We start from the raw sequence: 22,643 nt of genomic DNA, 5'->3' as shown, positions 1-22,643 counted from the left end.
TCTTCAACTTTTTCTGCTGTGATATTAAACATGGATTATTCCATGCATAAAAGAGGCATCAAACCGTCAACATTATGCTGGGAATACACCATAAGTTTTTTCAGCAGATAGATGGTTCCATAGATAATTTCCAACATGTCCGATCTTATTATCGATCCTTTTTCTCATCGATTTCTCATAGAAATGAATGGAAATTGATCAGAAAAGATAAGAATCGGAAAGTCGATCGGAAATAAGATCGGATAGTAATCGACTGAAAAATGTCGTCGTGTATTCCCAGCATTAGAGTAATTTGCCGGATCCCTTCTCCAGCCTGCACATCTACCCTCAAAGCAGCAATGGAAGGAGCTTCATGCTTACCATGAGCATCAGAAAATTAACAGCTCACGTACCATCTCTCTCCTCCAGTAACCTGCAACCACCAAGACTTTGGCCAACTCCCAAGCACCTCTAGCCAGCGCAGCTTACCAGTACTTCCAGGCACAATAATCACAGGCCCAATTATCAGCACACATGGCAGTGACGTAGACTCATTACTCCATTTTTCAAATTGTATTTTTCATGTATTTTACAAGTGCGGGACTGGCCCACTTGGCAGCCTGCTCCACAAAACACTATGCTGGCATCCCTGGCAGGCTTTGTTTTGCCCTCTTTGCCGCCTTTTCAAATGCTAAGACTCTTTAGTCGCTTATTAACAATGCTTGTTTAGTGGCTGTCTAATTAGCATATGGCATCCCATGATCCTCAGCGGAACACTGTAAACTGCGTTTGTCTCTCCTTAAGGTGATTCCTTTATCCAAGAAAGAGGGGATATTTGCTGGCATTAGCTTGGCTAACTTTGCGCAGTGGCAGTATCATAGCCAATGAGGTTCAACCGAGGCGTGATTATGGCTAATTGAAAACTTTTCCCAATACCCCGCCATGATGACTTGAAATATAGTCAGCATCGGCAATTTTTGACAGTCTCTTCGGAGACTGACTAAGGTGTTTACCAACAGAGAAAGTATTATCTTCAAGGTGCATGATGACTGAGCAGTGCTCGTGTGGTAGAACCGTGGCTGGCACAATAACAACATTTCGTAGCACCTCTTATCTCCAAATCAGTCTTGGCCACAAAATGCTCACTTGTCAGCGTTCTTTCATGAGGGTGAGGTCCAGTGTCTTACTCTCTGGCAAATTTATAAACACCAGCAGGATGACTAAAATGACAAAAGTCCACTTTTCATCTGCAGGTTGCTACTTTTCTAATGCCACATTCCTAAGAGAGAGAACAGTGTTGTTTCTCAGAGGTCTGGCCTGAAAAATTTGGAGGTCACAAGCTCCATTTATTTGCGCTAGATACGATCCCGTGGCCTCTCGCTAGCTCTTTCTGCAAGCGTTGTTGGGGTGCTCAGAAACAGAGCACCGCTGACATTTAGGTTTCGCCGGCCTATAGCTTCTTCTGGCTGGTGTACCATTGTTTTAAAAGTGTCAACAATCAGCCAAGGTGAAGAACCTGATGGTTGAAGGAAACAACAGCGCATTCTGCTGTTTCCCGGCTATCTAGGTGCTATAGACTGCTCATGACTTGCACTAGACCTTAACTTGCGCCCAGCCTGGAAATACTGTAGCTAAACTTTGAGCTGCTGGTGATCGCACCTTTTCAGAGCCTGGATAGCTCAGTCGGTAGAGCATCAGACTTTTAATCTGAGGGTCCAGGGTTCAAGTCCCTGTTCAGGCGATGCTCTCTGCCTTTTGTTATGCTTCGTGTCCTCTCCCTATCTTCCTCAACTGCAGCCTCTTGCGTGCTCCGCTTGCACCAGGCCAAAACACCGATGTCGGCCGCTTTCCATGCCTTCGCTGATTGGTGGCTACCTTTCTAATGCCACCTTCCAAATCAAGTACAGTTTTATTCTTTCAGAGATCTGACCTAGAAAATGTAGAGGTCACAGGCTATAGCCAGCTCAGGGCATGTACTAGACCTTCCGTCCATCCTGCTTGGAATAACTGACTTTTGAGCTGCTGGTGAAGCTCACCTTCCAGGGCCTGGATAGCTCAGTCGGTAGAGCATCAGACTTTTAATCTGAGGGTCCAGGGTTCAAGTCCCTGTTCAGGCGATGCCTTTCCTTTACCCCATGCTCATTGGCCATCACTTCCGCTACCTGAGTTCCCTCTGCAACTGCTGCCTCTTGCGTGCTTTGCTTGCAGTAAGCCATAACCGAAACATCAGCCGCTTTCTGTGCATCCCCCGAACTCTCACAGCCTCCCTGCGTCTTGAATCTATTTCTCTTCAACTTTTTCTGCTGTGATATTAAACATGGATTATTCCATGCATAAAAGAGGCATCAAACCGTCAACATTATGCTGGGAATACACCATAAGTTTTTTCAGCAGATAGATGGTTCCATAGATAATTTCCAACATGTCCGATCTTATTATCGATCCTTTTTCTCATCGATTTCTCATAGAAATGAATGGAAATTGATCAGAAAAGATAAGAATCGGAAAGTCGATCGGAAATAAGATCGGATAGTAATCGACTGAAAAATGTCGTCGTGTATTCCCAGCATTAGAGTAATTCGCCGGATCCCTTCTCCAGTCTGCACATCTACCCTCAAAGCAGCAATGGAAGGAGCTTCATGCTTACCATGAGCATCAGAAAATTAACAGCTCACGTACCATCTCTCTCCTCCAGTAACCTGCAACCACCAAGACTTTGGCCAACTCCCAACCACCTCTAGCCAGCGCAGCTTACCAGTACTTCCAGGCACAATAATCACAGGCCCAATTATCAGCACACGTGGCAGTGACGTAGACTCATTACTCCATTTTTCAAATTGTATTTTTCATGTATTTTACAAGTGCGGGACTGGCCCACTTGGCAGCCTGCTCCACAAAACACTATGCTGGCATCCCTGGCAGGCTTTGTTTTGCCCTCTTTGCCGCCTTTTCAAATGCTAAGACTCTTTAGCCGCTTATTAACAATGCTTGTTTAGTGGCTGTCTAATTAGCATATGGCATCCCATGATCCTCAGCGGAACACTGTAAACTGCGTTTGTCTCTCCTTAAGGTGATTCCTTTATCCAAGAAAGAGGGGATATTTGCTGGCATTAGCTTGGCTAACTTTGCGCAGTGGCAGTATCATAGCCAATGAGGTTCAACCGAGGCGTGATTATTGCTAATTGAAAACTTTTCCCAATACCCTGCCATGATGACTTGAAATATAGTCAGCATTGGCAATTTTTGACAGTCTCTTCGGAGACTGACTAAGGTGTTTATCAACAGAGAAAGGATTATCTTCAAGGTGCATGATGACTGAGCAGTGCTCGTGTGGTAGTACCGTGGCTGGCACAATAACAACATTTCGTAGCACCTCTTATCTCCAAATCAGTCTTGGCAACAAAATGCTCACTTGTCAGCGTTCTTTCATGAGGGTGAGGTCCAGTGTCTTACTCTCTGGCAAATTTATAAACACCAGCAGGATGACTAAAATGACAAAAGTCCACTTTTCATCTGCAGGTTGCTACTTTTCTAATGCCACATTCCTAAGAGAGAGAACAGTGTTGTTTCTCAGAGGTCTGGCCTGAAAAATTTGGAGGTCACAAGCTCCATTTATTTGCGCTAGATACGATCCCGTGGCCTCTCGCTAGCTCTTTCTGCAAGCGTTGTTGGGGTGCTCAGAAACAGAGCACCGCTGACATTTAGGTTTCGCCGGCCTATAGCTTCTTCTGGCTGGTGTACCATTGTTTTAAAAGTGTCAACAATCAGCCAAGGTGAAGAACCTGATGGTTGAAGGAAACAACAGTGCATTCTGCTGTTTCCCGGCTATCTAGGTGCTATAGACTGCTCATGACTTGCACTAGACCTTAACTTGCGCCCAGCCTTGCAATACTGTAGCTAAACTTTGAGCTGCTGGTGATCACACCTTTTCAGAGCCTGGATAGCTCAGTCGGTAGAGCATCAGACTTTTAATCTGAGGGTCCAGGGTTCAAGTCCCTGTTCAGGCGATGCTCTCTGCCTTTTGTTATGCTTCGTGTCCTCTCCCTATCTTCCTCAACTGCAGCATCTTGCGTGCTCCGCTTGCACCAGGCCAAAACACCGATGTCGGCCGCTTTCCATGCCTTCGCTGATTGGTGGCTACCTTTCTAATGCCACCTTCCAAATCAAGTACAGTTTTATTCTTTCAGAGATCTGACCTAGAAAATGTAGAGGTCACAGGCTATAGCCAGCTCAGGGCATGTACTAGACCTTCCGTCCATCCTGCTTGGAATAACTGACTTTTGAGCTGCTGGTGAAGCTCACCTTCCAGGGCCTGGATAGCTCAGTCGGTAGAGCATCAGACTTTTAATCTGAGGGTCCAGGGTTCAAGTCCCTGTTGAGGCGATGCCTTTCCTTTACCCCATGCTCATTGGCCATCACTTCCGCTACCTGAGTTCCCTCTGCAACTGCTGCCTCTTGCGTGCTTTGCTTGCAGTAAGCCATAACCGAAACATCAGCCGCTTTCTGTGCATCCCCCGAACTCTCACAGCCTCCCTGCGTCTTGAATCTATTTCTCTTCAACTTTTTCTGCTGTGATATTAAACATGGATTATTCCATGCATAAAAGAGGCATCAAACCGTCAACATTATGCTGGGAATACACCATAAGTTTTTTCAGCAGATAGATGGTTCCATAGATAATTTCCAACATGTCCGATCTTATTATCGATCCTTTTTCTCATCGATTTCTCATAGAAATGAATGGAAATTGATCAGAAAAGATAAGAATCGGAAAGTCGATCGGAAATAAGATCGGATAGTAATCGACTGAAAAATGTCGTCGTGTATTCCCAGCATTAGAGTAATTTGCCGGATCCCTTCTCCAGCCTGCACATCTACCCTCAAAGCAGCAATGGAAGGAGCTTCATGCTTACCATGAGCATCAGAAAATTAACAGCTCACGTACCATCTCTCTCCTCCAGTAACCTGCAACCACCAAGACTTTGGCCAACTCCCAAGCACCTCTAGCCAGCGCAGCTTACCAGTACTTCCAGGCACAATAATCACAGGCCCAATTATCAGCACACATGGCAGTGACGTAGACTCATTACTCCATTTTTCAAATTGTATTTTTCATGTATTTTACAAGTGCGGGACTGGCCCACTTGGCAGCCTGCTCCACAAAACACTATGCTGGCATCCCTGGCAGGCTTTGTTTTGCCCTCTTTGCCGCCTTTTCAAATGCTAAGACTCTTTAGTCGCTTATTAACAATGCTTGTTTAGTGGCTGTCTAATTAGCATATGGCATCCCATGATCCTCAGCGGAACACTGTAAACTGCGTTTGTCTCTCCTTAAGGTGATTCCTTTATCCAAGAAAGAGGGGATATTTGCTGGCATTAGCTTGGCTAACTTTGCGCAGTGGCAGTATCATAGCCAATGAGGTTCAACCGAGGCGTGATTATGGCTAATTGAAAACTTTTCCCAATACCCCGCCATGATGACTTGAAATATAGTCAGCATCGGCAATTTTTGACAGTCTCTTCGGAGACTGACTAAGGTGTTTACCAACAGAGAAAGTATTATCTTTAAGGTGCATGATGACTGAGCAGTGCTCGTGTGGTAGAACCGTGGCTGGCACAATAACAACATTTCGTAGCACCTCTTATCTCCAAATCAGTCTTGGCCACAAAATGCTCACTTGTCAGCGTTCTTTCATGAGGGTGAGGTCCAGTGTCTTACTCTCTGGCAAATTTATAAACACCAGCAGGATGACTAAAATGACAAAAGTCCACTTTTCATCTGCAGGTTGCTACTTTTCTAATGCCACATTCCTAAGAGAGAGAACAGTGTTGTTTCTCAGAGGTCTGGCCTGAAAAATTTGGAGGTCACAAGCTCCATTTATTTGCGCTAGATACGATCCCGTGGCCTCTCGCTAGCTCTTTCTGCAAGCGTTGTTGGGGTGCTCAGAAACAGAGCACCGCTGACATTTAGGTTTCGCCGGCCTATAGCTTCTTCTGGCTGGTGTACCATTGTTTTAAAAGTGTCAACAATCAGCCAAGGTGAAGAACCTGATGGTTGAAGGAAACAACAGCGCATTCTGCTGTTTCCCGGCTATCTAGGTGCTATAGACTGCTCATGACTTGCACTAGACCTTAACTTGCGCCCAGCCTGGAAATACTGTAGCTAAACTTTGAGCTGCTGGTGATCGCACCTTTTCAGAGCCTGGATAGCTCAGTCGGTAGAGCATCAGACTTTTAATCTGAGGGTCCAGGGTTCAAGTCCCTGTTCAGGCGATGCTCTCTGCCTTTTGTTATGCTTCGTGTCCTCTCCCTATCTTCCTCAACTGCAGCCTCTTGCGTGCTCCGCTTGCACCAGGCCAAAACACCGATGTCGGCCGCTTTCCATGCCTTCGCTGATTGGTGGCTACCTTTCTAATGCCACCTTCCAAATCAAGTACAGTTTTATTCTTTCAGAGATCTGACCTAGAAAATGTAGAGGTCACAGGCTATAGCCAGCTCAGGGCATGTACTAGACCTTCCGTCCATCCTGCTTGGAATAACTGACTTTTGAGCTGCTGGTGAAGCTCACCTTCCAGGGCCTGGATAGCTCAGTCGGTAGAGCATCAGACTTTTAATCTGAGGGTCCAGGGTTCAAGTCCCTGTTCAGGCGATGCCTTTCCTTTACCCCATGCTCATTGGCCATCACTTCCGCTACCTGAGTTCCCTCTGCAACTGCTGCCTCTTGCGTGCTTTGCTTGCAGTAAGCCATAACCGAAACATCAGCCGCTTTCTGTGCATCCCCCGAACTCTCACAGCCTCCCTGCGTCTTGAATCTATTTCTCTTCAACTTTTTCTGCTGTGATATTAAACATGGATTATTCCATGCATAAAAGAGGCATCAAACCGTCAACATTATGCTGGGAATACACCATAAGTTTTTTCAGCAGATAGATGGTTCCATAGATAATTTCCAACATGTCCGATCTTATTATCGATCCTTTTTCTCATCGATTTCTCATAGAAATGAATGGAAATTGATCAGAAAAGATAAGAATCGGAAAGTCGATCGGAAATAAGATCGGATAGTAATCGACTGAAAAATGTCGTCGTGTATTCCCAGCATTAGAGTAATTCGCCGGATCCCTTCTCCAGTCTGCACATCTACCCTCAAAGCAGCAATGGAAGGAGCTTCATGCTTACCATGAGCATCAGAAAATTAACAGCTCACGTACCATCTCTCTCCTCCAGTAACCTGCAACCACCAAGACTTTGGCCAACTCCCAACCACCTCTAGCCAGCGCAGCTTACCAGTACTTCCAGGCACAATAATCACAGGCCCAATTATCAGCACACGTGGCAGTGACGTAGACTCATTACTCCATTTTTCAAATTGTATTTTTCATGTATTTTACAAGTGCGGGACTGGCCCACTTGGCAGCCTGCTCCACAAAACACTATGCTGGCATCCCTGGCAGGCTTTGTTTTGCCCTCTTTGCCGCCTTTTCAAATGCTAAGACTCTTTAGCCGCTTATTAACAATGCTTGTTTAGTGGCTGTCTAATTAGCATATGGCATCCCATGATCCTCAGCGGAACACTGTAAACTGCGTTTGTCTCTCCTTAAGGTGATTCCTTTATCCAAGAAAGAGGGGATATTTGCTGGCATTAGCTTGGCTAACTTTGCGCAGTGGCAGTATCATAGCCAATGAGGTTCAACCGAGGCGTGATTATTGCTAATTGAAAACTTTTCCCAATACCCCGCCATGATGACTTGAAATATAGTCAGCATTGGCAATTTTTGACAGTCTCTTCGGAGACTGACTAAGGTGTTTACCAACAGAGAAAGGATTATCTTCAAGGTGCATGATGACTGAGCAGTGCTCGTGTGGTAGAACCGTGGCTGGCACAATAACAACATTTCGTAGCACCTCTTATCTCCAAATCAGTCTTGGCAACAAAATGCTCACTTGTCAGCGTTCTTTCATGAGGGTGAGGTCCAGTGTCTTACTCTCTGGCAAATTTATAAACACCAGCAGGATGACTAAAATGACAAAAGTCCACTTTTCATCTGCAGGTTGCTACTTTTCTAATGCCACATTCCTAAGAGAGAGAACAGTGTTGTTTCTCAGAGGTCTGGCCTGAAAAATTTGGAGGTCACAAGCTCCATTTATTTGCGCTAGATACGATCCCGTGGCCTCTCGCTAGCTCTTTCTGCAAGCGTTGTTGGGGTGCTCAGAAACAGAGCACCGCTGACATTTAGGTTTCGCCGGCCTATAGCTTCTTCTGGCTGGTGTACCATTGTTTTAAAAGTGTCAACAATCAGCCAAGGTGAAGAACCTGATGGTTGAAGGAAACAACAGTGCATTCTGCTGTTTCCCGGCTATCTAGGTGCTATAGACTGCTCATGACTTGCACTAGACCTTAACTTGCGCCCAGCCTTGCAATACTGTAGCTAAACTTTGAGCTGCTGGTGATCACACCTTTTCAGAGCCTGGATAGCTCAGTCGGTAGAGCATCAGACTTTTAATCTGAGGGTCCAGGGTTCAAGTCCCTGTTCAGGCGATGCTCTCTGCCTTTTGTTATGCTTCGTGTCCTCTCCCTATCTTCCTCAACTGCAGCATCTTGCGTGCTCCGCTTGCACCAGGCCAAAACACCGATGTCGGCCGCTTTCCATGCCTTCGCTGATTGGTGGCTACCTTTCTAATGCCACCTTCCAAATCAAGTACAGTTTTATTCTTTCAGAGATCTGACCTAGAAAATGTAGAGGTCACAGGCTATAGCCAGCTCAGGGCATGTACTAGACCTTCCGTCCATCCTGCTTGGAATAACTGACTTTTGAGCTGCTGGTGAAGCTCACCTTCCAGGGCCTGGATAGCTCAGTCGGTAGAGCATCAGACTTTTAATCTGAGGGTCCAGGGTTCAAGTCCCTGTTCAGGCAATGCCTTTCCTTTACCCCATGCTCATTGGCCATCACTTCCGCTACCTGAGTTCCCTCTGCAACTGCTGCCTCTTGCGTGCTTTGCTTGCAGTAAGCCATAACCGAAACATCAGCCGCTTTCTGTGCATCCCCCGAACTCTCACAGCCTCCCTGCGTCTTGAATCTATTTCTCTTCAACTTTTTCTGCTGTGATATTAAACATGGATTATTCCATGCATAAAAGAGGCATCAAACCGTCAACATTATGCTGGGAATACACCATAAGTTTTTTCAGCAGATAGATGGTTCCATAGATAATTTCCAACATGTCCGATCTTATTATCGATCCTTTTTCTCATCGATTTCTCATAGAAATGAATGGAAATTGATCAGAAAAGATAAGAATCGGAAAGTCGATCGGAAATAAGATCGGATAGTAATCGACTGAAAAATGTCGTCGTGTATTCCCAGCATTAGAGTAATTCGCCGGATCCCTTCTCCAGTCTGCACATCTACCCTCAAAGCAGCAATGGAAGGAGCTTCATGCTTACCATGAGCATCAGAAAATTAACAGCTCACGTACCATCTCTCTCCTCCAGTAACCTGCAACCACCAAGACTTTGGCCAACTCCCAACCACCTCTAGCCAGCGCAGCTTACCAGTACTTCCAGGCACAATAATCACAGGCCCAATTATCAGCACACATGGCAGTGACGTAGACTCATTACTCCATTTTTCAAATTGTATTTTTCATGTATTTTACAAGTGCGGGACTGGCCCACTTGGCAGCCTGCTCCACAAAACACTATGCTGGCATCCCTGGCAGGCTTTGTTTTGCCCTCTTTGCCGCCTTTTCAAATGCTAAGACTCTTTAGCCGCTTATTAACAATGCTTGTTTAGTGGCTGTCTAATTAGCATATGGCATCCCATGATCCTCAGCGGAACACTGTAAACTGCGTTTGTCTCTCCTTAAGGTGATTCCTTTATCCAAGAAAGAGGGGATATTTGCTGGCATTAGCTTGGCTAACTTTGCGCAGTGGCAGTATCATAGCCAATGAGGTTCAACCGAGGCGTGATTATTGCTAATTGAAAACTTTTCCCAATACCCCGCCATGATGACTTGAAATATAGTCAGCATTGGCAATTTTTGACAGTCTCTTCGGAGACTGACTAAGGTGTTTACCAACAGAGAAAGGATTATCTTCAAGGTGCATGATGACTGAGCAGTGCTCGTGTGGTAGAACCGTGGCTGGCACAATAACAACATTTCGTAGCACCTCTTATCTCCAAATCAGTCTTGGCAACAAAATGCTCACTTGTCAGCGTTCTTTCATGAGGGTGAGGTCCAGTGTCTTACTCTCTGGCAAATTTATAAACACCAGCAGGATGACTAAAATGACAAAAGTCCACTTTTCATCTGCAGGTTGCTACTTTTCTAATGCCACATTCCTAAGAGAGAGAACAGTGTTGTTTCTCAGAGGTCTGGCCTGAAAAATTTGGAGGTCACAAGCTCCATTTATTTGCACTAGATACGATCCCGTGGCCTCTCGCTAGCTCTTTCTGCAAGCGTTGTTGGGGTGCTCAGAAACAGAGCACCACTGACATTTAGGTTTCGCCGGCCTATAGCTTCTTCTGGCTGGTTTACCATTGTTTTAAAAGTGTCAACAATCAGCCAAGGTGAAGAACCTGATGGTTGAAGGAAACAACAGTGCATTCTGCTGTTTCCCGGCTATCTAGGTGCTATAGACTGCTCATGACTTGCACTAGACCTTAACTTGCGCCCAGCCTTGCAATACTGTAGCTAAACTTTGAGCTGCTGGTGATCGCACCTTTTCAGAGCCTGGATAGCTCAGTCGGTAGAGCATCAGACATTTAATCTGAGGGTCCAGGGTTCAAGTCCCTGTTCAGGCGATGCTCTCTGCCTTTTGTTATGCTTCGTGTCCTCTCCCTATCTTCCTCAACTGCAGCATCTTGCGTGCTCCGCTTGCACCAGGCCAAAACACCGATGTCGGCCGCTTTCCATGCCTTCGCTGATTGGTGGCTACCTTTCTAATGCCACCTTCCAAATCAAGTACAGTTTTATTCTTTCAGAGATCTGACCTAGAAAATGTAGAGGTCACAGGCTATAGCCAGCTCAGGGCATGTACTAGACCTTCCGTCCATCCTGCTTGGAATAACTGACTTTTGAGCTGCTGGTGAAGCTCACCTTCCAGGGCCTGGATAGCTCAGTCGGTAGAGCATCAGACTTTTAATCTGAGGGTCCAGGCTTCAAGTCCCTGTTCAGGCAATGCCTTTCCTTTACCCCATGCTCATTGGCCATCACTTCCGCTACCTGAGTTCCCTCTGCAACTGCTGCCTCTTGCGTGCTTTGCTTGCAGTAAGCCATAACCGAAACATCAGCCGCTTTCTGTGCATCCCCCGAACTCTCACAGCCTCCCTGCGTCTTGAATCTATTTCTCTTCAACTTTTTCTGCTGTGATATTAAACATGGATTATTCCATGCATAAAAGAGGCATCAAACCGTCAACATTATGCTGGGAATACACCATACGTTTTTTCAGCAGATAGATGGTTCCATAGATAATTTCCAACATGTCCGATCTTATTATCGATCCTTTTTCTCATCGATTTCTCATAGAAATGAATGGAAATTGATCAGAAAAGATAAGAATCGGAAAGTCGATCGGAAATAAGATCGGATAGTAATCGACTGAAAAATGTCGTCGTGTATTCCCAGCATTAGAGTAATTTGCCGGATCCCTTCTCCAGCCTGCACATCTACCCTCAAAGCAGCAATGGAAGGAGCTTCATGCTTACCATGAGCATCAGAAAATTAACAGCTCACGTACCATCTCTCTCCTCCAGTAACCTGCAACCACCAAGACTTTGGCCAACTCCCAAGCACCTCTAGCCAGCGCAGCTTACCAGTACTTCCAGGCACAATAATCACAGGCCCAATTATCAGCACACATGGCAGTGACGTAGACTCATTACTCCATTTTTCAAATTGTATTTTTCATGTATTTTACAAGTGCGGGACTGGCCCACTTGGCAGCCTGCTCCACAAAACACTATGCTGGCATCCCTGGCAGGCTTTGTTTTGCCCTCTTTGCCGCCTTTTCAAATGCTAAGACTCTTTAGCCGCTTATTAACAATGCTTGTTTAGTGGCTGTCTAATTAGCATATGGCATCCCATGATCCTCAGCGGAACACTGTAAACTGCGTTTGTCTCTCCTTAAGGTGATTCCTTTATCCAAGAAAGAGGGGATATTTGCTGGCATTAGCTTGGCTAACTTTGCGCAGTGGCAGTATCATAGCCAATGAGGTTCAACCGAGGCGTGATTATTGCTAATTGAAAACTTTTCCCAATACCCTGCCATGATGACTTGAAATATAGTCAGCATCGGCAATTTTTGACAGTCTCTTCGGAGACTGACTAAGGTGTTTACCAACAGAGAAAGGATTATCTTCAAGGTGCATGATGACTGAGCAGTGCTCGTGTGGTAGAACCGTGGCTGGCACAATAACAACATTTCGTAGCACCTCTTATCTCCAAATCAGTCTTGGCCACAAAATGCTCACTTGTCAGCGTTCTTTCATGAGGGTGAGGTCCAGTGTCTTACTCTCTGGCAAATTTATAAACACCAGCAGGATGACTAAAATGACAAAAGTCCACTTTTCATCTGCAGGTTGCTACTTTTCTAATGCCACATTCCTAAGAGAGAGAACAGTGTTGTTTCTCAGAGGTCTGGCCTGAAAAATTTGGAGGTCACAAGCTCCATTTATTTGCGCTAGATACGATCCCGTGGCCTCTCGCTAGCTCTTTCTGCAAGCGTTGTTGGGGTGCTCAGAAACAGAGCACCGCTGACATTTAGGTTTCGCCGGCCTATAGCTTCTTCTGGCTGGTGTACCATTGTTTTAAAAGTGTCAACAATCAGCCAAGGTGAAGAACCTGATGGTTGAAGGAAACAACAGCGCATTCTGCTGTTTCCCGGCTATCTAGGTGCTATAGACTGCTCATGACTTGCACTAGACCTTAACTTGCGCCCAGCCTGGAAATACTGTAGCTAAACTTTGAGCTGCTGGTGATCGCACCTTTTCAGAGCCTGGATAGCTCAGTCGGTAGAGCATCAGACTTTTAATCTGAGGGTCCAGGGTTCAAGTCCCTGTTCAGGCGATGCTCTCTGCCTTTTGTTATGCTTCGTGTCCTCTCCCTATCTTCCTCAACTGCAGCCTCTTGCGTGCTCCGCTTGCACCAGGCCAAAACACCGATTTCGGCCGCTTTCCATGCCTTCGCTGATTGGTGGCTACCTTTCTAATGCCACCTTCCAAATCAAGTACAGTTTTATTCTTTCAGAGATCTGACCTAGAAAATGTAGAGGTCACAGGCTATAGCCAGCTCAGGGCATGTACTAGACCTTCCGTCCATCCTGCTTGGAATAACTGACTTTTGAGCTGCTGGTGAAGCTCACCTTCCAGGGCCTGGATAGCTCAGTCGGTAGAGCATCAGACTTTTAATCTGAGAGTCCAGGGTTCAAGTCCCTGTTCAGGCGATGCCTTTCCTTTACCCCATGCTCATTGGCCATCACTTCCGCTACCTGAGTTCCCTCTGCAACTGCTGCCTCTTGCGTGCTTTGCTTGCAGTAAGCCATAACCGAAACATCAGCCGCTTTCTGTGCATCCCCCGAACTCTCACAGCCTCCCTGCGTCTTGAATCTATTTCTCTTCAACTTTTTCTGCTGTGATATTAAACATGGATTATTCCATGCATAAAAGAGGCATCAAACCGTCAACATTATGCTGGGAATACACCATAAGTTTTTTCAGCAGATAGATGGTTCCATAGATAATTTCCAACATGTCCGATCTTATTATCGATCCTTTTTCTCATCGATTTCTCATAGAAATGAATGGAAATTGATCAGAAAAGATAAGAATCGGAAAGTCGATCGGAAATAAGATCGGATAGTAATCGACTGAAAAATGTCGTCGTGTATTCCCAGCATTAGAGTAATTCGCCGGATCCCTTCTCCAGTCTGCACATCTACCCTCAAAGCAGCAATGGAAGGAGCTTCATGCTTACCATGAGCATCAGAAAATTAACAGCTCACGTACCATCTCTCTCCTCCAGTAACCTGCAACCACCAAGACTTTGGCCAACTCCCAACCACCTCTAGCCAGCGCAGCTTACCAGTACTTCCAGGCACAATAATCACAGGCCCAATTATCAGCACACATGGCAGTGACGTAGACTCATTACTCCATTTTTCAAATTGTATTTTTCATGTATTTTACAAGTGCGGGACTGGCCCACTTGGCAGCCTGCTCCACAAAACACTATGCTGGCATCCCTGGCAGGCTTTGTTTTGCCCTCTTTGCCGCCTTTTCAAATGCTAAGACTCTTTAGCCGCTTATTAACAATGCTTGTTTAGTGGCTGTCTAATTAGCATATGGCATCCCATGATCCTCAGCGGAACACTGTAAACTGCGTTTGTCTCTCCTTAAGGTGATTCCTTTATCCAAGAAAGAGGGGATATTTGCTGGCATTAGCTTGGCTAACTTTGCGCAGTGGCAGTATCATAGCCAATGAGGTTCAACCGAGGCGTGATTATTGCTAATTGAAAACTTTTCCCAATACCCCGCCATGATGACTTGAAATATAGTCAGCATTGGCAATTTTTGACAGTCTCTTCGGAGACTGACTAAGGTGTTTACCAACAGAGAAAGGATTATCTTCAAGGTGCATGATGACTGAGCAGTGCTCGTGTGGTAGTACCGTGGCTGGCACAATAATAACATTTCGTAGCACCTCTTATCTCCAAATCAGTCTTGGCCACAAAATGCTCACTTGTCAGCGTTCTTTCATGAGGGTGAGGTCCAGTGTCTTACTCTCTGGCAAATTTATAAACACCAGCAGGATGACTAAAATGACAAAAGTCCACTTTTCATCTGCAGGTTGCTACTTTTCTAATGCCACATTCCTAAGAGAGAGAACAGTGTTGTTTCTCAGAGGTCTGGCCTGAAAAATTTGGAGGTCACAAGCTCCATTTATTTGCGCTAGATACGATCCCGTGGCCTCTCGCTAGCTCTTTCTGCAAGCGTTGTTGGGGTGCTCAGAAACAGAGCACCGCTGACATTTAGGTTTCGCCGGCCTATAGCTTCTTCTGGCTGGTGTACCATTGTTTTAAAAGTGTCAACAATCAGCCAAGGTGAAGAACCTGATGGTTGAAGGAAACAACAGTGCATTCTGCTGTTTCCCGGCTATCTAGGTGCTATAGACTGCTCATGACTTGCACTAGACCTTAACTTGCGCCCAGCCTTGCAATACTGTAGCTAAACTTTGAGCTGCTGGTGATCACACCTTTTCAGAGCCTGGATAGCTCAGTCGGTAGAGCATCAGACTTTTAATCTGAGGGTCCAGGGTTCAAGTCCCTGTTCAGGCGATGCTCTCTGCCTTTTGTTATGCTTCGTGTCCTCTCCCTATCTTCCTCAACTGCAGCATCTTGCGTGCTCCGCTTGCACCAGGCCAAAACACCGATGTCGGCCGCTTTCCATGCCTTCGCTGATTGGTGGCTACCTTTCTAATGCCCCCTTCCAAATCAAGTACAGTTTTATTCTTTCAGAGATCTGACCTAGAAAATGTAGAGGTCGCAGGCTATAGCCAGCTCAGGGCATGTACTAGACCTTCCGTCCATCCTGCTTGGAATAACTGACTTTTGAGCTGCTGGTGAAGCACACCTTCCAGGGCCTGGATAGCTCAGTCGGTAGAGCATCAGACTTTTAATCTGAGGGTCCAGGGTTCAAGTCCCTGTTCAGGCGATGCCTTTCCTTTACCCCATGCTCATTGGCCATCACTTCCGCTACCTGAGTTCCCTCTGCAACTGCTGCCTCTTGCGTGCTTTGCTTGCAGTAAGCCATAACCGAAACATCAGCCGCTTTCTGTGCATCCCCCGAACTCTCAAAGCCTCCCTGCGTCTTGAAACTATTTCTCTTCAACTTTTTCTGCTGTGATATTAAACATGGATTATTCCATGCATAAAAGAGGCATCAAACCGTCAACATTATGCTGGGAATACACCATAAGTTTTTTCAGCAGATAGATGGTTCCATAGATAATTTCCAACATGTCCGATCTTATTATCGATCCTTTTTCTCATAGAAATGAATGGAAATTGATCAGAAAAGATAAGAATCGGAAAGTCGATCGGAAATAAGATCGGATAGTAATCGACTGAAAAATGTCGTCGTGTATTCCCAGCATTAGAGTAATTCGCCGGATCCCTTCTCCAGCCTGCACATCTACCCTCAAAGCAGCAATGGAAGGAGCTTCATGCTTACCATGAGCATCAGAAAATTAACAGCTCACGTACCATCTCTCTCCTCCAGTAACCTGCAACCACCAAGACTTTGGCCAACTCCCAAGCACCTCTAGCCAGCGCAGCTTACCAGTACTTCCAGGCACAATAATCACAGGCCCAATTATCAGCACACATGGCAGTGACGTAGACTCATTACTCCATTTTTCAAATTGTATTTTTCATGTATTTTACAAGTGCGGGACTGGCCCACTTGGCAGCCTGCTCCACAAAACACTATGCTGGCATCCCTGGCAGGCTTTGTTTTGCCCTCTTTGCCGCCTTTTCAAATGCTAAGACTCTTTAGCCGCTTATTAACAATGCTTGTTTAGTGGCTGTCTAATTAGCATATGGCATCCCATGATCCTCAGCGGAACACTGTAAACTGCGTTTGTCTCTCCTTAAGGTGATTCCTTTATCCAAGAAAGAGGGGATATTTGCTGGCATTAGCTAAGCTAACTTTGCGCAGTGGCAGTATCATAGCCAATGAGGTTCAACCGAGGCGTGATTATTGCTAATTGAAAACTTTTCCCAATACCCCGCCATGATGACTTGAAATATAGTCAGCATCGGCAATTTTTGACAGTCTCTTCGGAGACTGACTAAGGTGTTTACCAACAGAGAAAGGATTATCTTCAAGGTGCATGATGACTGAGCAGTGCTCGTGTGGTAGAACCGTGGCTGGCACAATAACAACATTTCGTAGCACCTCTTATCTCCAAATCAGTCTTGGCCACAAAATGCTCACTTGTCAGCGTTCTTTCATGAGGGTGAGGTCCAGTGTCTTACTCTCTGGCAAATTTATAAACACCAGCAGGATGACTAAAATGACAAAAGTCCACTTTTCATCTGCAGGTTGCTACTTTTCTAATGCCACATTCCTAAGAGAGAGAACAGTGTTGTTTCTCAGAGGTCTGGCCTGAAAAATTTGGAGGTCACAAGCTCCATTTATTTGCGCTAGATACGATCCCGTGGCCTCTCGCTAGCTCTTTCTGCAAGCGTTGTTGGGGTGCTCAGAAACAGAGCACCGCTGACATTTAAGTTTCGCCGGGCTATAGCTTCTTCTGGCTGGTGTACCATTGTTTTAAAAGTGTCAACAATCATCCAAGGTGAAGAACCTGATGGTTTAAGGAAACAACAGCGCATTCTGCTGTTTCCCGGCTATCTAGGTGCTATAGACTGCTCATGACTTGCACTAGACCTTAACTTGCGCCCAGCCTGGAAATACTGTAGCTAAACTTTGAGCTGCTGGTGATCTCACCTTTTCAGAGCCTGGATAGCTCAGTCGGTAGAGCATCAGACTTTTAATCTGAGGGTCCAGGGTTCAAGTCCCTGTTCAGGCGATGCTCTCTGCCTTTTGTTATGCTTCGTGTCCTCTCCCTATCTTCCTCAACTGCAGCCTCTTGCGTGCTCCGCTTGCACCAGGCCAAAACACCGATGTTGGCCGCTTTCCATGCCTTCGCTGATTGGTGGCTACCTTTCTAATGCCACCTTCCAAATCAAGTACAGTTTTATTCTTTCAGAGATCTGACCTAGAAAATGTAGAGGTCACAGGCTATAGCCAGCTCAGGGCATGTACTAGACCTTCCGTCCATCCTGCTTGGAATAACTGACTTTTGAGCTGCTGGTGAAGCTCACCTTCCTGGGCCTGGATAGCTCAGTCGGTAGAGCATCAGACTTTTAATCTGAGGGTCCAGGGTTCAAGTCCCTGTTCAGGCGATGCCTTTCCTTTACCCCATGCTCATTGGCCATCACTTCCGCTACCTGAGTTCCCTCTGCAACTGCTGCCTCTTGCGTGCTTTGCTTGCAGTAAGCCATAACCGAAACATCAGCCGCTTTCTGTGCATCCCCCGAACTCTCACAGCCTCCCTGCGTCTTGAATCTATTTCTCTTCAACTTTTTCTGCTGTGATATTAAACATGGATTATTCCATGCATAAAAGAGGCATCAAACCGTCAACATTATGCTGGGAATACACCATAAGTTTTTTCAGCAGATAGATGGTTCCATAGATAATTTCCAACATGTCCGATCTTATTATCGATCCTTTTTCTCATCGATTTCTCATAGAAATGAATGGAAATTGATCAGAAAAGATAAGAATCGGAAAGTCGATCGGAAATAAGATCGGATAGTAATCGACTGAAAAATGTCGTCGTGTATTCCCAGCATTAGAGTAATTTGCCGGATCCCTTCTCCAGCCTGCACATCTACCCTCAAAGCAGCAATGGAAGGAGCTTCATGCTTACCATGAGCATCAGAAAATTAACAGCTCACGTACCATCTCTCTCCTCCAGTAACCTGCAACCACCAAGACTTTGGCCAACTCCCAAGCACCTCTAGCCAGCGCAGCTTACCAGTACTTCCAGGCACAATAATCACAGGCCCAATTATCAGCACACATGGCAGTGACGTAGACTCATTACTCCATTTTTCAAATTGTATTTTTCATGTATTTTACAAGTGCGGGACTGGCCCACTTGGCAGCCTGCTCCACAAAACACTATGCTGGCATCCCTGGCAGGCTTTGTTTTGCCCTCTTTGCCGCCTTTTCAAATGCTAAGACTCTTTAGCCGCTTATTAACAATGCTTGTTTAGTGGCTGTCTAATTAGCATATGGCATCCCATGATCCTCAGCGGAACACTGTAAACTGCGTTTGTCTCTCCTTAAGGTGATTCCTTTATCCAAGAAAGAGGGGATATTTGCTGGCATTAGCTAAGCTAACTTTGCGCAGTGGCAGTATCATAGCCAATGAGGTTCAACCGAGGCGTGATTATTGCTAATTGAAAACTTTTCCCAATACCCCGCCATGATGACTTGAAATATAGTCAGCATCGGCAATTTTTGACAGTCTCTTCGGAGACTGACTAAGGTGTTTACCAACAGAGAAAGGATTATCTTCAAGGTGCATGATGACTGAGCAGTGCTCGTGTGGTAGAACCGTGGCTGGCACAATAACAACATTTCGTAGCACCTCTTATCTCCAAATCAGTCTTGGCCACAAAATGCTCACTTGTCAGCGTTCTTTCATGAGGGTGAGGTCCAGTGTCTTACTCTCTGGCAAATTTATAAACACCAGCAGGATGACTAAAATGACAAAAGTCCACTTTTCATCTGCAGGTTGCTACTTTTCTAATGCCACATTCCTAAGAGAGAGAACAGTGTTGTTTCTCAGAGGTCTGGCCTGAAAAATTTGGAGGTCACAAGCTCCATTTATTTGCGCTAGATACGATCCCGTGGCCTCTCGCTAGCTCTTTCTGCAAGCGTTGTTGGGGTGCTCAGAAACAGAGCACCGCTGACATTTAAGTTTCGCCGGGCTATAGCTTCTTCTGGCTGGTGTACCATTGTTTTAAAAGTGTCAACAATCATCCAAGGTGAAGAACCTGATGGTTTAAGGAAACAACAGCGCATTCTGCTGTTTCCCGGCTATCTAGGTGCTATAGACTGCTCATGACTTGCACTAGACCTTAACTTGCGCCCAGCCTGGAAATACTGTAGCTAAACTTTGAGCTGCTGGTGATCTCACCTTTTCAGAGCCTGGATAGCTCAGTCGGTAGAGCATCAGACTTTTAATCTGAGGGTCCAGGGTTCAAGTCCCTGTTCAGGCGATGCTCTCTGCCTTTTGTTATGCTTCGTGTCCTCTCCCTATCTTCCTCAACTGCAGCCTCTTGCGTGCTCCGCTTGCACCAGGCCAAAACACCGATGTTGGCCGCTTTCCATGCCTTCGCTGATTGGTGGCTACCTTTCTAATGCCACCTTCCAAATCAAGTACAGTTTTATTCTTTCAGAGATCTGACCTAGAAAATGTAGAGGTCACAGGCTATAGCCAGCTCAGGGCATGTACTAGACCTTCCGTCCATCCTGCTTGGAATAACTGACTTTTGAGCTGCTGGTGAAGCTCACCTTCCTGGGCCTGGATAGCTCAGTCGGTAGAGCATCAGACTTTTAATCTGAGGGTCCAGGGTTCAAGTCCCTGTTCAGGCGATGCCTTTCCTTTACCCCATGCTCATTGGCCATCACTTCCGCTACCTGAGTTCCCTCTGCAACTGCTGCCTCTTGCGTGCTTTGCTTGCAGTAAGCCATAACCGAAACATCAGCCGCTTTCTGTGCATCCCCCGAACTCTCACAGCCTCCCTGCGTCTTGAATCTATTTCTCTTCAACTTTTTCTGCTGTGATATTAAACATGGATTATTCCATGCATAAAAGAGGCATCAAACCGTCAACATTATGCTGGGAATACACCATAAGTTTTTTCAGCAGATAGATGGTTCCATAGATAATTTCCAACATGTCCGATCTTATTATCGATCCTTTTTCTCATCGATTTCTCATAGAAATGAATGGAAATTGATCAGAAAAGATAAGAATCGGAAAGTCGATCGGAAATAAGATCGGATAGTAATCGACTGAAAAATGTCGTCGTGTATTCCCAGCATTAGAGTAATTTGCCGGATCCCTTCTCCAGCCTGCACATCTACCCTCAAAGCAGCAATGGAAGGAGCTTCATGCTTACCATGAGCATCAGAAAATTAACAGCTCACGTACCATCTCTCTCCTCCAGTAACCTGCAACCACCAAGACTTTGGCCAACTCCCAAGCACCTCTAGCCAGCGCAGCTTACCAGTACTTCCAGGCACAATAATCACAGGCCCAATTATCAGCACACATGGCAGTGACGTAGACTCATTACTCCATTTTTCAAATTGTATTTTTCATGTATTTTACAAGTGCGGGACTGGCCCACTTGGCAGCCTGCTCCACAAAACACTATGCTGGCATCCCTGGCAGGCTTTGTTTTGCCCTCTTTGCCGCCTTTTCAAATGCTAAGACTCTTTAGCCGCTTATTAACAATGCTTGTTTAGTGGCTGTCTAATTAGCATATGGCATCCCATGATCCTCAGCGGAACACTGTAAACTGCGTTTGTCTCTCCTTAAGGTGATTCCTTTATCCAAGAAAGAGGGGATATTTGCTGGCATTAGCTTGGCTAACTTTGCGCAGTGGCAGTATCATAGCCAATGAGGTTCAACCGAGGCGTGATTATTGCTAATTGAAAACTTTTCCCAATACCCCGCCATGATGACTTGAAATATAGTCAGCATCGGCAATTTTTGACAGTCTCTTCGGAGACTGACTAAGGTGTTTACCAACAGAGAAAGGATTATCTTCAAGGTGCATGATGACTGAGCAGTGCTCGTGTGGTAGAACCGTGGCTGGCACAATAACAACATTTCGTAGCACCTCTTATCTCCAAATCAGTCTTGGCCACAAAATGCTCACTTGTCAGCGTTCTTTCATGAGGGTGAGGTCCAGTGTCTTACTCTCTGGCAAATTTATAAACACCAGCAGGATGACTAAAATGACAAAAGTCCACTTTTCATCTGCAGGTTGCTACTTTTCTAATGCCACATTCCTAAGAGAGAGAACAGTGTTGTTTCTCAGAGGTCTGGCCTGAAAAATTTGGAGGTCACAAGCTCCATTTATTTGCGCTAGATACGATCCCGTGGCCTCTCGCTAGCTCTTTCTGCAAGCGTTGTTGGGGTGCTCAGAAACAGAGCACCGCTGACATTTAGGTTTCGCCGGCCTATAGCTTCTTCTGGCTGGTGTACCATTGTTTTAAAAGTGTCAACAATCAGCCAAGGTGAAGAACCTGATGGTTGAAGGAAACAACAGCGCATTCTGCTGTTTCCCGGCTATCTAGGTGCTATAGACTGCTCATGACTTGCACTAGACCTTAACTTGCGCCCAGCCTGGAAATACTGTAGCTAAACTTTGAGCTGCTGGTGATCGCACCTTTTCAGAGCCTGGATAGCTCAGTCGGTAGAGCATCAGACTTTTAATCTGAGGGTCCAGGGTTCAAGTCCCTGTTCAGGTGATGCTCTCTGCCTTTTGTTATGCTTCGTGTCCTCTCCCTATCTTCCTCAACTGCAGCCTCTTGCGTGCTCCGCTTGCACCAGGCCAAAACACCGATGTCGGCCGCTTTCCATGCCTTCGCTGATTGGTGGCTACCTTTCTAATGCCACCTTCCAAATCAAGTACAGTTTTATTCTTTCAGAGATCTGACCTAGAAAATGTAGAGGTCACAGGCTATAGCCAGCTCAGGGCATGTACTAGACCTTCCGTCCATCCTGCTTGGAATAACTGACTTTTGAGCTGCTGGTGAAGCTCACCTTCCAGGGCCTGGATAGCTCAGTCGGTAGAGCATCAGACTTTTAATCTGAGAGTCCAGGGTTCAAGTCCCTGTTCAGGCGATGCCTTTCCTTTACCCCATGCTCATTGGCCATCACTTCCGCTACCTGAGTTCCCTCTGCAACTGCTGCCTCTTGCGTGCTTTGCTTGCAGTAAGCCATAACCGAAACATCAGCCGCTTTCTGTGCATCCCCCGAACTCTCACAGCCTCCCTGCGTCTTGAATC

The 22,643-nt window shown here is 45.9% G+C and overlaps 30 non-coding genes across 30 annotated transcripts; all 30 read left to right on the top strand.

Moving 5' to 3' along the window:
* Positions 1 to 834: 834 nt before the first annotated feature.
* LOC137564763 (U4 spliceosomal RNA) lies at positions 835 to 975 on the top strand. The gene has a single exon (XR_011030837.1). It is a non-coding gene; the product is annotated as a U4 spliceosomal RNA (small nuclear RNA).
* Positions 976 to 1,647: 672 nt separating this feature from the next.
* Positions 1,648 to 1,720, top strand: TRNAK-UUU (transfer RNA lysine (anticodon UUU)). Its single transcript has one exon. It is a non-coding gene; the product is annotated as a tRNA-Lys (tRNA).
* Positions 1,721 to 2,023: 303 nt separating this feature from the next.
* Positions 2,024 to 2,096, top strand: TRNAK-UUU (transfer RNA lysine (anticodon UUU)). Its single transcript has one exon. It is a non-coding gene; the product is annotated as a tRNA-Lys (tRNA).
* Positions 2,097 to 3,100: 1,004 nt separating this feature from the next.
* LOC137564672 (U4 spliceosomal RNA) lies at positions 3,101 to 3,241 on the top strand. The gene has a single exon (XR_011030758.1). It is a non-coding gene; the product is annotated as a U4 spliceosomal RNA (small nuclear RNA).
* Positions 3,242 to 3,913: 672 nt separating this feature from the next.
* Positions 3,914 to 3,986, top strand: TRNAK-UUU (transfer RNA lysine (anticodon UUU)). The gene has a single exon. It is a non-coding gene; the product is annotated as a tRNA-Lys (tRNA).
* A 303-nt stretch (positions 3,987 to 4,289) lies between these two features.
* On the top strand, positions 4,290 to 4,362 carry TRNAK-UUU (transfer RNA lysine (anticodon UUU)). Its single transcript has one exon. It is a non-coding gene; the product is annotated as a tRNA-Lys (tRNA).
* Positions 4,363 to 5,366: 1,004 nt separating this feature from the next.
* Positions 5,367 to 5,507, top strand: LOC137564762 (U4 spliceosomal RNA). The gene has a single exon (XR_011030836.1). It is a non-coding gene; the product is annotated as a U4 spliceosomal RNA (small nuclear RNA).
* A 672-nt stretch (positions 5,508 to 6,179) lies between these two features.
* Positions 6,180 to 6,252, top strand: TRNAK-UUU (transfer RNA lysine (anticodon UUU)). The gene has a single exon. It is a non-coding gene; the product is annotated as a tRNA-Lys (tRNA).
* A 303-nt stretch (positions 6,253 to 6,555) lies between these two features.
* Positions 6,556 to 6,628, top strand: TRNAK-UUU (transfer RNA lysine (anticodon UUU)). Its single transcript has one exon. It is a non-coding gene; the product is annotated as a tRNA-Lys (tRNA).
* Positions 6,629 to 7,632: 1,004 nt separating this feature from the next.
* On the top strand, positions 7,633 to 7,773 carry LOC137564891 (U4 spliceosomal RNA). Its single transcript, XR_011030952.1, has one exon. It is a non-coding gene; the product is annotated as a U4 spliceosomal RNA (small nuclear RNA).
* Positions 7,774 to 8,445: 672 nt separating this feature from the next.
* On the top strand, positions 8,446 to 8,518 carry TRNAK-UUU (transfer RNA lysine (anticodon UUU)). The gene has a single exon. It is a non-coding gene; the product is annotated as a tRNA-Lys (tRNA).
* A 303-nt stretch (positions 8,519 to 8,821) lies between these two features.
* On the top strand, positions 8,822 to 8,894 carry TRNAK-UUU (transfer RNA lysine (anticodon UUU)). Its single transcript has one exon. It is a non-coding gene; the product is annotated as a tRNA-Lys (tRNA).
* A 1,004-nt stretch (positions 8,895 to 9,898) lies between these two features.
* Positions 9,899 to 10,039, top strand: LOC137564890 (U4 spliceosomal RNA). Its single transcript, XR_011030951.1, has one exon. It is a non-coding gene; the product is annotated as a U4 spliceosomal RNA (small nuclear RNA).
* A 672-nt stretch (positions 10,040 to 10,711) lies between these two features.
* Positions 10,712 to 10,784, top strand: TRNAK-UUU (transfer RNA lysine (anticodon UUU)). The gene has a single exon. It is a non-coding gene; the product is annotated as a tRNA-Lys (tRNA).
* A 303-nt stretch (positions 10,785 to 11,087) lies between these two features.
* Positions 11,088 to 11,160, top strand: TRNAK-UUU (transfer RNA lysine (anticodon UUU)). Its single transcript has one exon. It is a non-coding gene; the product is annotated as a tRNA-Lys (tRNA).
* Positions 11,161 to 12,164: 1,004 nt separating this feature from the next.
* Positions 12,165 to 12,305, top strand: LOC137564696 (U4 spliceosomal RNA). The gene has a single exon (XR_011030779.1). It is a non-coding gene; the product is annotated as a U4 spliceosomal RNA (small nuclear RNA).
* A 672-nt stretch (positions 12,306 to 12,977) lies between these two features.
* TRNAK-UUU (transfer RNA lysine (anticodon UUU)) lies at positions 12,978 to 13,050 on the top strand. Its single transcript has one exon. It is a non-coding gene; the product is annotated as a tRNA-Lys (tRNA).
* A 303-nt stretch (positions 13,051 to 13,353) lies between these two features.
* Positions 13,354 to 13,426, top strand: TRNAK-UUU (transfer RNA lysine (anticodon UUU)). Its single transcript has one exon. It is a non-coding gene; the product is annotated as a tRNA-Lys (tRNA).
* A 1,004-nt stretch (positions 13,427 to 14,430) lies between these two features.
* Positions 14,431 to 14,571, top strand: LOC137564888 (U4 spliceosomal RNA). The gene has a single exon (XR_011030950.1). It is a non-coding gene; the product is annotated as a U4 spliceosomal RNA (small nuclear RNA).
* Positions 14,572 to 15,243: 672 nt separating this feature from the next.
* Positions 15,244 to 15,316, top strand: TRNAK-UUU (transfer RNA lysine (anticodon UUU)). The gene has a single exon. It is a non-coding gene; the product is annotated as a tRNA-Lys (tRNA).
* A 303-nt stretch (positions 15,317 to 15,619) lies between these two features.
* TRNAK-UUU (transfer RNA lysine (anticodon UUU)) lies at positions 15,620 to 15,692 on the top strand. Its single transcript has one exon. It is a non-coding gene; the product is annotated as a tRNA-Lys (tRNA).
* Positions 15,693 to 16,685: 993 nt separating this feature from the next.
* On the top strand, positions 16,686 to 16,826 carry LOC137564565 (U4 spliceosomal RNA). The gene has a single exon (XR_011030665.1). It is a non-coding gene; the product is annotated as a U4 spliceosomal RNA (small nuclear RNA).
* Positions 16,827 to 17,498: 672 nt separating this feature from the next.
* TRNAK-UUU (transfer RNA lysine (anticodon UUU)) lies at positions 17,499 to 17,571 on the top strand. Its single transcript has one exon. It is a non-coding gene; the product is annotated as a tRNA-Lys (tRNA).
* Positions 17,572 to 17,874: 303 nt separating this feature from the next.
* Positions 17,875 to 17,947, top strand: TRNAK-UUU (transfer RNA lysine (anticodon UUU)). Its single transcript has one exon. It is a non-coding gene; the product is annotated as a tRNA-Lys (tRNA).
* A 1,004-nt stretch (positions 17,948 to 18,951) lies between these two features.
* LOC137564564 (U4 spliceosomal RNA) lies at positions 18,952 to 19,092 on the top strand. The gene has a single exon (XR_011030664.1). It is a non-coding gene; the product is annotated as a U4 spliceosomal RNA (small nuclear RNA).
* Positions 19,093 to 19,764: 672 nt separating this feature from the next.
* Positions 19,765 to 19,837, top strand: TRNAK-UUU (transfer RNA lysine (anticodon UUU)). Its single transcript has one exon. It is a non-coding gene; the product is annotated as a tRNA-Lys (tRNA).
* Positions 19,838 to 20,140: 303 nt separating this feature from the next.
* On the top strand, positions 20,141 to 20,213 carry TRNAK-UUU (transfer RNA lysine (anticodon UUU)). The gene has a single exon. It is a non-coding gene; the product is annotated as a tRNA-Lys (tRNA).
* A 1,004-nt stretch (positions 20,214 to 21,217) lies between these two features.
* On the top strand, positions 21,218 to 21,358 carry LOC137564563 (U4 spliceosomal RNA). The gene has a single exon (XR_011030663.1). It is a non-coding gene; the product is annotated as a U4 spliceosomal RNA (small nuclear RNA).
* Positions 21,359 to 22,030: 672 nt separating this feature from the next.
* Positions 22,031 to 22,103, top strand: TRNAK-UUU (transfer RNA lysine (anticodon UUU)). Its single transcript has one exon. It is a non-coding gene; the product is annotated as a tRNA-Lys (tRNA).
* A 303-nt stretch (positions 22,104 to 22,406) lies between these two features.
* On the top strand, positions 22,407 to 22,479 carry TRNAK-UUU (transfer RNA lysine (anticodon UUU)). The gene has a single exon. It is a non-coding gene; the product is annotated as a tRNA-Lys (tRNA).
* The last annotated feature ends 164 nt before the right edge of the window (positions 22,480 to 22,643 follow it).

The sequence above is a fragment of the Hyperolius riggenbachi genome, chromosome 3, assembly GCF_040937935.1.
Source record: "Hyperolius riggenbachi isolate aHypRig1 chromosome 3, aHypRig1.pri, whole genome shotgun sequence".
Taxonomy (NCBI): domain Eukaryota; kingdom Metazoa; phylum Chordata; class Amphibia; order Anura; family Hyperoliidae; genus Hyperolius; species Hyperolius riggenbachi.
This window is presented reverse-complemented; position numbering and strand designations above follow the sequence as displayed.